Source organism: Meriones unguiculatus, chromosome 7, assembly GCF_030254825.1.
Source record: "Meriones unguiculatus strain TT.TT164.6M chromosome 7, Bangor_MerUng_6.1, whole genome shotgun sequence".
Taxonomy (NCBI): Eukaryota; Metazoa; Chordata; class Mammalia; order Rodentia; family Muridae; genus Meriones; species Meriones unguiculatus.
The window spans coordinates 92,130,583-92,145,031 of NC_083355.1; positions in this window are offsets into that span (position 1 = coordinate 92,130,583).

A 14,449-nucleotide genomic window follows, 5' to 3' on the forward strand; every position below is an offset into this window, starting at 1 on the left:
AACAACAGTGCAGTGGCCGCCATCCAGGGGAACGCCTGGCTCCCCTTGCTGCCGGCTGGTCTTTTGCGTGTTTGCCCAACTCCTCTCTCTGGCCGTGAGGCTGAGGACAGGCGTTGAGCATCCTTTGAGCACTAATGTCATTGTTCTCGCCAGCCAGCATTGCCAACCTCTGAGCTCGGGAAGGCGGGTACTCCCTGCCAGCCAGAGCAAATTCGGTGCCCGGATGTTGAGGTCTGTTGGCATTTCCTGTGTTGGCTTTGGCTGATGGGGCCAGACCAGTGGGCTGCCCTCTTGACCTGAGCTCAGCCAAAGAGGCACGTCCCAGAGTCTTGCGCCCACTGACTTTTGCCCTGTGCCCACAGGGAATCATGTACTAGAAAAAAAGGTCACCTTACCCCGCCACGGTTCGTATGAGCGGTTATCCTCTCCCTTGTAGGGTATCACAACAACCCAGGCCTGGCCAGTCCCCAGAGCTCTGTCCCTCAGGCTCAAGAATAAAAGCCATGGGCTCCACAGACCTCCAAGCCTTCCAGGGTAGTCTGGACAGGGTGAGGCCCCTTCGTGGACTCCACGCTACTACTGCAAGACTTGGGCAGGAGACTCCCAAGAGTATGTGGAATGGTTTCCCAAGGTCCGTCCTCAGACTGCATCTGGGGGGCTCTTGGCTCCTGGCTCCAGCTTGGGACCCAGCAGAAGCCCTTACTCCCCTTACAGCCCTTTCACCTGTAGGACTCAAACACTGCTGGCTGCTTCCTCAATCCATGTTTTCTTTGGCACAGGGTCTCTGGGACACCACGTTGTCCAAAATAAGACAACTGCATGATACTTATTTTCCCAAAGAGCAATGTCTGTAACACAATCAGGCCCTTTGTGTATAGTTCGGTCCCAGGCCACCGCCTCTCCAGTTGTGCCTTTCCTACGCCAGCCAGGTCCCTTGGGGAGTGAATCTACTCTTCATTCCCCGTCACTGGAGGTCTCTGGCCTAGGATGGGATAGGACTGGACAGAGAAGTCAGAGCCAAATCCCACCCCAGAAGTCATTACTAGTCAGAGTCCTTGGGAAAATCAGGACATAGGACAAGCTTAAGAGTCAGAGAAATTAGCTAGGCAATCAGCTTTGCTACACCCCGGCCTCCGTTCTCAACAAGTGAACTCAGAAGCATTGTCAACAAAATAGGCACAGTGGAAGCACGTATGATGAAGTGTCTGTGTGGTGCTCAGTAGAGTAACCCATTAAAAATGGCACCTTCAGGGTTTAGGGGGCTCAATCCCCAGCACCCACAACAGTCTGTAACTCCAGTCCCAGGGGATCTGATGCCCTCTTCTGGCCTCTGAGCACCCCGAATGCACACCCTCCACAAACATACAAAACACCACCATATACCTGCAAAGTAATAATTTTTGCAAAAAGACAATACCATTTATACAGCTGCCTCCAGATAGGGGTTGGCTGGGCAAAGCCCAGGGTGTCTCCAGGGTGGTCCTGGACCATATCTAGGAGGAGCTCCATTCCCAGCCCACTAACTGGTCCTTTGCCCCAGGCTGGCTCTGTCCTGCCGTCTCCCACCAAGACTGGTTCTTCTGATTCCTTCTGCTTTGTGGTCATCAAGCGACTCCTCCACTACTCCGGGCAGCCCGCTCTGGCAGAGCAGCATCAGAAGGTACTGGAAGGAGATGGCTGGGTTTCCCGAAGCTCTGCTTGTGGTGATTTCCACCTTGCTCCAAGGGGATGAAGGTGCAGCATGCTGCCGCAGCTCCTGGATGCTCAGGGTTTGCTAGGTGTGGGTGGAAGGGAGGAATGGCTACAGATACCCTTCGTGTGGGAGAAGCCGTACTCATCATCGTGTGTTGGTTTCTGGTAAGTCTGAATGATATTCGTCAAGAGTCCAAGAATATTGGTCACTGCAATGACCATTTCAGGTAGTTTTTGTTGTTGTTGTTTTGTTTTTGTTTTTTGTTTTTTTGAGACAGGGTTTCTCTGTGTAGCCCTGGCTGGCCTGGACTCACTTTGTAGACCAGGCTGGCCTGGAACTCACAGAGATCCGCCTGCCTCTGCCTCCCTGAGTACTGGAATTACAAGCATGTGCCACTGCCTTGAGAAATACCAGGAGTCAAGCAGGGACCCAGAAAAGCTTCCTAGGAAGATGTCCTTCTCAATGCCACGTGTATTAACATACAAACACAACAGACAAAGAACATTGTTATCTAATGGTAGATTAGTTTAGTATATTGTTCGCATTCCAGCTGTGCAAGGAATTGAAGAGCAAATACTAAAACGCTCAGTGACATGGCAGCACCTGAGTAAGAGTCAGGGTCTGTTCATCATGTGCAGTCTTTATTGGGCTAAAAATAGATTATGAACGAATAAACAAAATATGACACACCATGGAATATTATTTGACCTTAAAAAGGAAGGAAATTCTGACACATGCCGAAACAAAGATGAACTTTGGAGCTATGTTCAGTGAAGTAAGCCAGACAGATATGATTTCATGCATAAAGTATGGGTGCAGAGTTACTGTTTGAGGTGACAGAATGTTCTAGAGCTAGATGGTGGCCAAGATGGCAGGGTGTATTCATAAGTGTGGTATTGGTGACCACAATGGCTGAGAGAGCCACTTACAGGAGGAAAAGATTTAGCTTGGTTTCATGATTTTAAAGGTTACATCTACAGGCACTTGTCCCGGTTCATTTGGGCAGGATATTCTGGAGATGGCAGTGTGTGGCAGAGGAGGAAGGAGGGCAGGAAGCAGAGTGAGAGGAAGAACCAGGGACCAGGGACCAGGTAGAACCTTCAAAGATGTGCCATTTCCTCCAGCGAGGCCCCACCTCCCAGTTTCCAAAATTTCCTCAAATAGCATCGCCACCTGGAGGGCAACATTCTCATTTAAACTGTAGCATGCAGACAAAATTGCTCCCAGCATCTCCCAGATGTGTGTGGAGGCTGATGAAGTTTCCAGCCGCAGTGTAACAGAGACCCACAGACGTCTTGGTGGTGGTGGTGGCTCAGAGGCCTTCTAACCCGCTCCGTCCCCCTGCCCTGTTGACTAGTCCCCTCTGCTGGGCCTCAGCACTGGGGCTGCGCTTTGCCCAGGTCTTGTCTTCCCAGGAAACCCAAAAGGAGCTGCTCCTGCTCTAGTGGGAATGTGGGTTCGGGGCTTTCTCAGACAGCCAGAACCCAAGATGCCTTCCCATGCTGCTCCGCCCTGCTACAAAAACAACATCCTATACCCAAAGCCCTGTTATTGCAGGGACAGTGAAGCCTGGTGTATAGCTCCGGGAGAGGAGGTAGAATCTGAACAGATCTAGGGGCAGCTGGAGGTTCCCCGCCTAGTCCCCCCTGGGGAAACCCGGCTTTAAGGTATGTGGGGAAGGGACTGGGGGAAGCCTGTGGGACTTAAGGACTGAAAGACAACTTTGCCAGTGGCCTCTCTGACTCCCTGGGGACAAAGGGAGGTGGGAGTGGGGAAGGAAGTCAAGCCACTTGGGAACCTGTGGGTAGGAGGTGGCACCATCGTGGCTCCTGGGCTGGCCAGGGGTAACGCTTTCCCACGGGGTGCAACCGGCCGCTGGACTTTGTGGAGTGTACACCCCAAGCAGGTCTCATGAGCCCAGATGCCTCTGCTTCCCTTCTTCAAGGACAGGGCCTGGCAGCCAGGACTGCTCCAGGGCCTTCTATCTCAGCTGCATGTGGGCATCCTAGCAAGGTTAGTGTAGGAAGCCTCTGCAGCGTTCTTAGCTTTGCCTCAGCTGCTGGCTCCCTAGTCACGTGACAGCGACAGATGATACACAGAGGCTCCTCCAACACTCAGGAGAACTGGGTCTCGGTAGGATGGCCCAAGGCTCTTCCTACCGTTCAAGTATGCCAGTTCTCTCGGCAAGAACAAGGGAAGTGTCAGGAGAGATAAACCTGGGTTAAAAGTTAGGTTTGCTTTGTCCCTTGCTAGCTGTGGAACCATAATGACTCTGAACCTCAGTTTCCTCTAACAGATGTTAAACCAGACATGGTGGCACGTGACTGCCATCTGGCACTTGGGAAACAGGCAAGAAGACCATAAGATGAGGGCTAGCCTGGGCTACACATTAAGATCCTCTTCTTGCCTGTTGGTGGTGGCGCATACTTTAATCCCAGCACTCGGGAGGCAGAGGCAGATGGATCTTGAGTTTGAGGCCAGCCTGATCTACAGAGTGAGTTTCAGGACAGCCAGGGCTACACCGAGAAGCCTTGTATTGAAAAACAAACAAACAAACAAACAAACAAACAATCCTATCTCAGAGAGAGAGAGAGAGAGAGAGAGATCTGCTTCTCTTGCCCACTCCCTTCTACCTCTCTCCCATACCCACCCCCAAAGTGGAAGTTGAGGTACCATTTACCTTGAACATCCCCAGAAGGCTCTCAGACCATATATGCAGTGTCTGGTACAACACAGGCCTTCACACATGAGTCCTTCAGTGTGACTTTTTTGGTTTCGCTATTTCACTTTTGTTTTTTTTAAATTAACTTACGAAGTAGCGGGTTTCAATAGGGCATACTTATATACTTAGCCTTGGCTGGTCCTGCCCCAGCCTTCCCTTCCCCCATTTCTCTGCCCTCATCCCTGCTTATACCCTTCCACACCCGGTAGTCCCTCTTCCACTGTGTGTGTGTGCGTATCTAGAAGGAGGCCTCAGATCTCCTTGCTGAGCCAGAGGCCAACAAGAGCCATCTACCACATGGCTGGAACTGAACTCCAGTCATCTGCAGGAGCACCAAGGGCTACTCTTCAAGGCTATGCCGTCATCCCTCACCTTACTTTCATAGCACATGCTCTCTCCCCACTCTGTGCCCGCGGGTCCCTTCTAGTGTCCTAGTCCTCTTGGCCTCCATGCACACTCCCACATAAATACACACATATAAGAGTCAGTATCAGCAGAGAACACGGAGTATCTGTTTTTCTGAGCCTGGGTTACTTGACTTAATATTTTCCTATGGACCTTGTAATTTCATTTTTGCGGACCGCACATATGTTGGTGGGCATCTAGAATAATTGTTCCCTTGCTGTGAACAGAGCAGCAGCAAACATGGATGCTTGTGTATGTAGGACTCAGTGTCCCTACCGCACAAGCCCCAAGGAATGAAACCAGCCCACGCTGGAAAGAACCTTTGCATCTCAGTTCTAGCCTTAGCTATCCCAACACCCACATTCTGCTCAGCTTGAGAATCCCTCTTCCCCTCCCCTATGCTCGGGGCAAGGACCAGTCAATGAGTCTCCACTCTCTGACATCAGACTGCCTATTGTTGGGATGTTTCTGACCACAGGTATCATCCAGGGGACAGAAACCATTCCTGGAGGTGGTGGTGGAGGTGTTGGTGTTGGTGGTGGTGGTGGTGAGGGGCACAGATGGGAGTGGGTGAGCCGTGGGCCTCTGGGGACAACCAGCAGGCTGTCTCTGCAAGTCAACCATTGAGCATCACCTATGCCCAGAGTGGCAAGAAGCTCTTGTAGGGACCCCGGGCACAGGGTTCTGGCTGGAGGGCATGAGCATGCAAGCTGCTGTGCTGACGTGTCCTTGAGTGGGCACAGCGATGAGCCCTTGAAAGAGGAAAGGCAGTGCTATTTTTTTTTTCATTTTCTTTGATGCTATTTTTGTTTTATCTGGTCTTTGACCTAACAACTGGGTTCTCACTAAATACGGTCAAACACAGTTTTATAGAGATTTCTTTAAATTCATCTAGGCTACAGACGCCCAGACCTACGGATGCTAACCCATTCTACAATGTCCAATGCTTTGCAATCTATCACAGCACTTCAAATTCATCAGTCTGTCATCTACGAAGGTCACTACCGCTCCTACCCATTAGTTGCATTGTACCCATCTCTATCATCAAAAAAAAGACCACCCGGTTCGTTGGTAAGGAGTGGCTTCAGACCGTCTGAGTGACTTCTAACTATCCAACGTCACTGCCACCACAGCAGAAAGAACAACTGGTTAGTGGCCCTCTGTGTCCACTCTGTTTCTCCCTTCAGAACCACAGGCTGCATTTGTGTTCGTCTACCTGTGTGCTTGGTACGTCTTCACATAGCAGAATGGACCTGTCGCTTGGGATAACCGATCTGACCAGAGCCAGCCCTCTTAATGGGGCTGCTGTCGTTACCAAGGGAAAGAAGAGATCAGGAAGCGAGGTGGATGACACAGCTTCCGTGTCCTCTGTGAAGCTCGGAATGAAGGACCTGGAGAAGCACATGTTGATCTGTGAGGGGCGGCTGCCGACGTGCAATTGGGAATTCAACAGGGGAATGGTTTTGTTTTGTTTTGTTTTTCTAACCACAAGCCCTGTGTCTGTCATTTGAGTCCTATCACTTGACTTTGTTCGAGGGGACAGTGCCAGATTCGACAAAATATAAATCGACATTTAGACCAAGATAAGACTCTAGCTCAGCAAAAGCAATGGCAGAACGGACATACGTTGGCCAAGCGCGCTGTTGGGATCCTAGAAGACAAGAGTGACACTCAGCCAAGACTCCGGCAGCAGAGCGAAGATGAGGGGGGATTTGTTGAGACGTCCTTGGGAGCTCTACCTTCAGGCCTGGCTGGATCTAAAAACTCGAGTCAGCCTGTTTCAACTCATCAGCTCATTTGCAGTTCACTCTAGGACGTGGCTCTGTACACCTCGCCTGGAGTCTGTGCCAGGTTTTCTTCTGTGCAGTTACCTGACGTTCTCCCCACGATGCCAGAAAAGTGGATCCTGGCATTCCAAGGCCAACCTCTTTACAGGAGATAACACGAAGGAAAGAAAACCCCTTCCTCCCCCTGGGGCTCTATCTGGTAGCTTAGCATACAGTCAGTGTGGAAGTTGGAGGACGGAGCAGAGCTGGGTCAGGGGCCATTGGAGGAACCAGAAGGGGCTGGATTGACAGTTCCATCCAAGTCACATGGGATCTGGAGGGGCAATTCCCAGAGGAAAGGGGTGCAGGGCAGACGAAAACAACAGGTGTCCACGACAATAGCACTTGTTCTCAGGTTTCGTAGAGACATGGCTTACAGCAAAACAACCAGGAATGGTGAAAACAGTGATACATCCACATGCCCGAGTGTTGAGTCAAAGCCTTTCAGGAAAAGGAAGTTATCTGTAGCCTAAAGAAGAATCTTTAGCTCAGGGGGAGAAAGCCAAAAAAAGTTTGGGTCAGCCTGCAGTTGGAAGTTATCATTAAAATTGCCTTTTCTCCAAATTAAGCCTGGGAAAGAAACCAGATAAAGATAACTGTCAGAATATTTGATATTGGGAAACTCAGGAAGAGCTGGAAGATCGTATCAAAATCATCCTATTCCGGGTTGGGAGGAGCTCGATGAAGGACTTCTTACTTTTCTTTCTTCTTACAAATAACTTCTGCCTTTGGTTGTGAGTGGGCTATGTTCAGCGGACACGTTTTCAGACATGCAGGACAGTTCACAAACTAAAAACAAAACAAAACCCAACCCACACTTGCATGTATTCAGATTGGGTGTAACTACAAGTGGTAAAAACCCAGAATAGCAGTGACTTGAACAAAGCAGTCCGGGCTGGTGTGGGAACTCTCCTCCTCAGAGGCCTCTGGGTGCCCACGCTGCCGCCAGCTCGTCACCAGCTCCCTGCTCTGGGCCTGCATCTGGACCATCTCAGCTGGCAGAGCAGAAATGGAGCCAGGAAAGGAAAAAGACCCTCTCAGGGAAGATTCCAGACCAGGAAATGCAGTCTTTATTCTCAGTGGTCATTTTGCCCAGCTAAAATTCTGTTAGAATATTTTAATGAAAAGGGAAGGAACGGTTGGGGGTGTGGGCAACTAAGGGTCTGAGAAGCTTGTAATCATACTGGAGAGACACACATAGACACAACATCCTTGCTGTCTTCATTGCAGTCTGTTGCTGTTCTGAATGAAAGCGTGACCAAAGCAACCTGGAGAGGAAAGGGTTCATTAATGCCTCCACATCAGAGTCCATCCCTGAGGGAGGTCAGGGCAGGAACTCAAACAGGGCAGGATCCTGGAGGCAGGAGCTGATGCAGAGGCCGTGGAGGGCTGCTGCTTCCTGGCTTCTCCTCAGGGCTCCCTCTGTCTGCTTTCTTACAGAACCCAGGATCACCAGCCCAGTGGCCCCACCATGGCGGGCTGGGCCCTCCCCCATTAATCACAAATTAAGAAAATGCTCTACAGGATTTTCTAATGAAAATCTAATGAAGACACGCATCCCCCCCCATACACCCCTACACACACACACACACACACACACACACACACACACACACCTCTTTCTGCCTTGTTTGTTTGCTTGCTTGAGACAGGGTTTCTCTGTGTAGTCCTGGCTGTCCTGGAACTCCATCTGTAGACCAGGCTGACTTTGAACTCATGAGATTTGCCTGCCTCTGCTTTTCGAGTGCTGGGATTAAAGGTGTGTGACACCCCCAGCAAGAAGTCGGTTTTCTCAATTGGGTTCCTTCCTCTCAGGTGACTAGCCTGTGTGGAGTTGACTTTTTTGTGCATTGCTTTTGCTTTTTAGATCGAAAACCTGCAGCTCAATCCCCAGCAACCTCTAAAAAAGTTGGCACAAACCTGCAATCTTAGCAATGGGGACTGGAGACAAGAGGCTCCTTGGGGCTCACTGGCCAGTCACTCTACCTATATGGTCAAGCTCCAACTCATCCAGAGTGATTGACAGAGATGTCTAATGTTGACCTCCGACCTTCATATGCATGTGGACATGCACAAACACAAACACATATACACCAGAGATCACGTTAAGATAGCACCATTTAACAAGCATAGGTTAAACAAAGCGAAGCCTGACTCCCCGGTCAGTGAGCTGGCTCAGTAGGTGAAGCGTTTACCACACAAGTCTGATGACCTGAGTTCAGGGCCCAGAAACCGTGCATGAGAGGAGAGAACTGACTCCCGAAAGTTGCCCTCTTGACCTCCATATGTGCATCATGTCACCTACGTGCCCACACGTCATACATGTATACAAAAATAATAAATAAAAATATTTGACCAGCCCCACAAACAGAACACTTTGTAGTTTTCACATATGTGCAGACATTTTATAATTTTGTATATTTAATGAATTCTAATTTAAGTTTTTCTCTGAGAGCTAGAGGCACAGCTTAGTCAAAGTGTGGCCTTATCTAGCAGACTTGAGGCTCAGGATGATTTTTTAGCACTCCAAAAAATTTTATTAAAGACTATTTGTCGTCAAATAGTTGTAGATCCTCAGGGGGTCCCTGCGGACACACACCCTTCTCTCTAACACCGGCTCATCTCATCTGGTGACCCGTGTGTCAGACACCTCATTTTATATGGGGATGTGTTATACAGTTACGACACAAAGTTGAAAGATCCTACGGGTCACACAGGAGCTGTAGTCACACCTCATAAGCACCACAATCAAGAAGCCTGAGAACACGCTTACAAGACTTCCGGGATTACTCCTAATCACGCTCTCCCTCTCACGACCCCCACAAATTGTGCGCATGCATGTGACCACCATCTCCAACTCTCGGTAACCACTGATCAGTTCTTTACCTCTAGGATTATATTATTTCAAAATTACGACATAAATGGAGTTTATGGTATGTAGTATGTACATTTTGAGAATTTGGATGCACATAATTATGCGTGTGCGTGTGCAGGTACGCTGAAGCCCGGAAGATCTTGGGTGTCATCCACAGGAACGCAGTTCACTTCCTTTGAGACATTCTCTTTAACTGGCCTGGAGCCCACAGCTACACCAGGAGCTGACAGCAAGTCCCAGGGGGCCTCCTGTCTCTTCCTCCTAGGCGCCAAAGTTGCAGGCACATGCTGTCATTACATAGGTCCTCGTGTCAAACCCAGGCCCTCCCGTTCACAGCTGTAATGACTGAGTCGTCTTTCTGACGCAGGGTCCTTCCCCAGGCGCACCTGAGCTGCTGCATGTATCAGTGTTGGGCTAGCCCAGTACTGTTCTGTGGCACGGAGGTGGCGCAGTTTACTCTACTATCTGACAACTGTGGCAGGTAGTCCAGGTGACAGTTATTATGACTAAGGCTTCAGAACTATCCACTGTGTAAGTTCCAAGTACCATGAAGACCAGAAGACCTTGGGTGTCATTCTTTGTCTAGACTAAAAAAGCAAAGCACAATTGTTGGGTCATGCGAATCCACTTTAGGTTCTCTTGTTTTTGTTGCTGCTGCTGGTGGTGGTTAGTTTTTTGTTTGTTTGTTTTGTTTTGGTGGGTAAGAGTTGTTCAAGACAGGGTTTCTCTGTAGCTCTGGCTGTCCTGGAACTCCTGTAGGAGGCTGTCCTGGAACTTGCTCTGTAGACCAGGCTGGCCTCCAACTCACAGAGATCTGCCTGTCTCTGCTCCAGAGTGCTGGGACTAAAGGCGTGCACCACCACACCTGGTCCGTTTTAGTTTTTAAAGAGTCTTCTGAACTTTTTCAAGAGGGCACAGGTGCAGTGATGGGCATGATACCATGTGCCCATAATCCTGGCACACATGAAAGGGAGGCAAAAGGATGAGGAGTTCAAGGTCAGTTCCAGCTGCATAGTGAGTTTGAGGTCAGTATTACACACACGAGAGATCATCTAATATCTGATGACAAAATAAACTCAAAGAAGCTTGTATGCAACTTGTGTTTAAAATTCCATGTTATCTCATATTGTTATTCTCTGTGTCTGAGGTGTGAGGGGTGTGTATGTGTAAAAGCTGGGGGCAACCTTCGGGTGTCCATCTTTGAATTTCCACCTTTTTTGAGACAGATCTCTTTGCCTTGAATAACTCGGGCTAGCTGGCCCACGAGCTTCCGGAGACCCCCTGCCTCGGTTACCTGTAGGTGCGCCGGGATTACAGTCACATGCCACTGCATCCGCGTTCACAGTGGCTCTGGAGAGCCGAAGGCAGGTGACCAGGTTTCTGCATCAACTGCTTTATCCTGACTCTCCCTGGACCCATTATTCTTTTAAAACACACTGTTCCGTTGAATGGCTACACAGCAATGTTCCACGCTAACCTCTTAATTTTTTATATTTAGGGTTTTTAAATTATGTGTGACTATTCTCGTGTGTAGAGTATGAGGACACGACATGCCATCATGTGCATGTAGATATTGGAGGGCGACTTTATGGAGTCAGTTCTCTCCTTCCATTTTTAGGTGTGTTCTAGTGACCAAACTCGGGTCATCAGGCTTTCATGGTGAGTGCCTCTACCTACCAAACTAACGAGCTGGCCAGTTTCGTGTCTTCGTGTGTTCCAAAGGATAGTGGAAAGATTATTGTGAACTATTAATTGTTCATATTTCTTATTTGTTTGAGATACATTTCTAGGGCTGGGGAAATGCCTCATTTGATAAAGCACTTGTCTTGCAAGCAGGAAGACCTGAGTTTGGGTCTCCAGGTACCATGGTGCACCTGTGTAATCCCAGCACTGAGGAGGTGGGGGCAGTGAGGGAGAGCAGAGAGACAGATGAATCCCTGCAGTGGAATGGGAGTTTTGGTTTCTTTGTAAACTCAGTTATGTTATGTGAGTGTGTTTTTGTTTTAATCCCAAGTGTGGGGTTTTAGTTGGGCTTTAGTTTGTCCACAGCTGATAACTGTCACATACGGGGCATAGCCTTTGACAGCTGGTGATGGCTGCCTCGTGTGGCAATAAATATGAGAACCCAGGAAGAGAAGGGCACGTGCGTTGGCGGCGTGTGGCAAGTGGCAGTTTGAAGAGAGCGGAGACAGTCAGTGTGGTGCTTTCGAGCAGACGGATGGAGAGAGGCGCTTCGGGGCACAGCTGCTTGAGGAGACTTCTAGCTGTGTTTGCTCTTGACTGAGATTGGTATAGCTCTAAAAGAACCCACCGACCCTCAACAGCCGGGAGAAGTAAAGGGGTCTGTGTCCCTCTCCCCACTAACCTTCTCTCTCCTACTTAGGGTGGGGGGTTGGAAGGGAGGGGCTTTAAGAAACTCCAAATAAATTAGAGTTTTTAAAATTGAGCTACACTGCAGCTCACTGTCCATCTGCCCACCAGTCAGTGATCTCCACGTTCATGGAGAGATCTGGTCTCAAAAATCAGGTGGAGAATGACTGAGGAAGACACCCTTTGTCAGCCTCTGGTTTCCACATGCACATACACACATGTCCATATGCGCCCCCTCTATACCATGCACATGCACAAACAGAAGGCACACACACATGCACACAGACACACACACACTTAAAAGAAAAAAATTCTAAATATGGCCACCAAGATCAGAGGGTAGGAATGTGCATTGAAAACTCTTTTGATGCCTTTCAAAATTATCTCATTGAAAGGTATGTCTGATACTCCCTCAACAACATATGAGAACAGAGGCGACATTTCCAGACAGTATTGTGACACAGTATTGTGTTGGTGAATCAGCTCGTGTCCTTAAAGTGTAAACAGATCCCACAAGTCCACTAGAAAAAGATAAATACCTATTACCAGGAACCTTGGGCTGAAAATGACAGAAAGCTCCATTCAAAGCCATACATGGAGCCTGGAATGTATGGCTCCATATATATAGGCTTTTAATCCCAGCACTTGGGAGGCAGAGGCAGCCGGGATCTCTTTGAATTCTAGCCCAGCTTCTACATCATGAATTCCAGTCAGGGCTACACAGTCAGGGCTTCACAGTCTCAAAAAGCAAAAACAAAACATCAAAACAAACAAACAAAAACAAAGACATACACCAAGGTAGGGCAATTTCCAGGTCTGTTAATTTACACTCTTGGCTTTCCTAAGAGGACAGTACCAACCGTGCAGGACCCGAAGCCGCACCTCTGAGTTATCCTAGATTGCCCACTGACTAGACCTACAGTATTCTGGTTTGCCTTCTGTTGCTGTGATAACACAGCATGATCAAAAGCAGCCGAGGGAGGAAAGGGTTTCTCTTTGGCTTATGTTTTGAGATCAAGATCATCTTTGAGGGCAGGAGTTGAAGCAGAAGCCAAGTCAGGAACCATGGCGGACTTCTGCTTGTTGGATTGCTTCCCCTGTCCTGGAAAGTTGAGGGTAGAGGGTCGGGTATGCCAGCCATGCCCTGCAGCACATGAGGACTGAGGAATGCTGGGAGAACCTGGAGCCATTTGTGTTTGTCCAGGGCCTGAAGCACACCAGACCTGTTTCATCCCACTGCTACATTTATCGATTCCTAAACTAATCTGGCATTTTCCTAAACACTGCCTTGCACTTTTTAGAAAAAGTCTTGCTCTCTAGTAAAAAAAAAAAAAAAAAAAAACACAAACAAAAAACAAAATAAACTTGCCTACATCTTTTCACTTAGTGTATCATGACTAGTCTTAGCCCCTTTCTCTGCCACGTACATCTTAGAAACACCTTCTCTGAATTTTTTTTTCCTCCACTGGAGTTTTGATTAGAAGAATAAACCTGAGAAAACTGATATATCTAAAGTACCAAATTTTCCTATCCATGATCATGGTATATGTCTCCATTTATCTAGGGCTTCAGGTGGTAGGTTCTGCAAATTGAACCTGGGTCTTGCAAGAAAGCAACGAGTGCCTTAAGCCACTGAATTCTCTCTCCAACCCAGAAAACTTCAACAAATATGTATGTATGCAGGTGTGGTGGTGGTGTACACCTTGAATCCTAGCACTTGGATTTAATCGAAACCCAACTAAATGCTTTATTTCTTATACCAGTTTTTAGGTTTATAGAAAAACTTGAAAGGAAGGTAGAAAGATTAAACATTTTAAAAGTATACAAAATAAATATTTTAAAAGGTACAAAACATAAATGTATAACATGATGAGTCAGTAGGACAGATGTGTAGCTATGTCTCAGTTAAAGAACACTGGCTGGAAGCCAGGCCTGCTTGTAATCCCAGCACTCAGGGAGGCAGAAGCAGAGTTCGAGGCCAGCCTGGTTTACACAGCAAGACTAGGACAGCCGAGGCTACACAGAGAAAACCTATCTTGAAAAACAAAAACAAAAAAACACTTGCTGCTCTTTCAGAGGACTGGGTTTTGACTCCTAGCAACCTCCTGCAAGCCCACAAACATCAAGGGTGCCAGGCTTCCACATTCCCTTTCTTAAACTAAGGAGTGCTACGCATGTCACAGTGACTCACGCTCTACACACACAGATGCAGACAAGACACCCATACACATTGTCTCCGTTTGGATTTTATTGCTGTGAAGAGACACCATGACCTTGACAACTCTTATAAAGTAAGAGGTTTTAAATTTAATTGGGGCTGGCTCACAGTTTTGGAGGTTTAGGCCATTATCACCATGGCGGGAAGCATGGCGGCAGGCAGACAGATATGGTGCTGGAGAAGGAGCTGAGAGTTCTGCATCTTGATCCACAGGCAGCAGGACTTGTGTACCACACTGGGGATAGCTTGAGCATGGGAGACCTCCAAGCCCGTCTCCACAGTGACACACTTCCTCCACCAAGGCCACACCTCCTAATAGTGCCACTCCCTATGGGCCAAG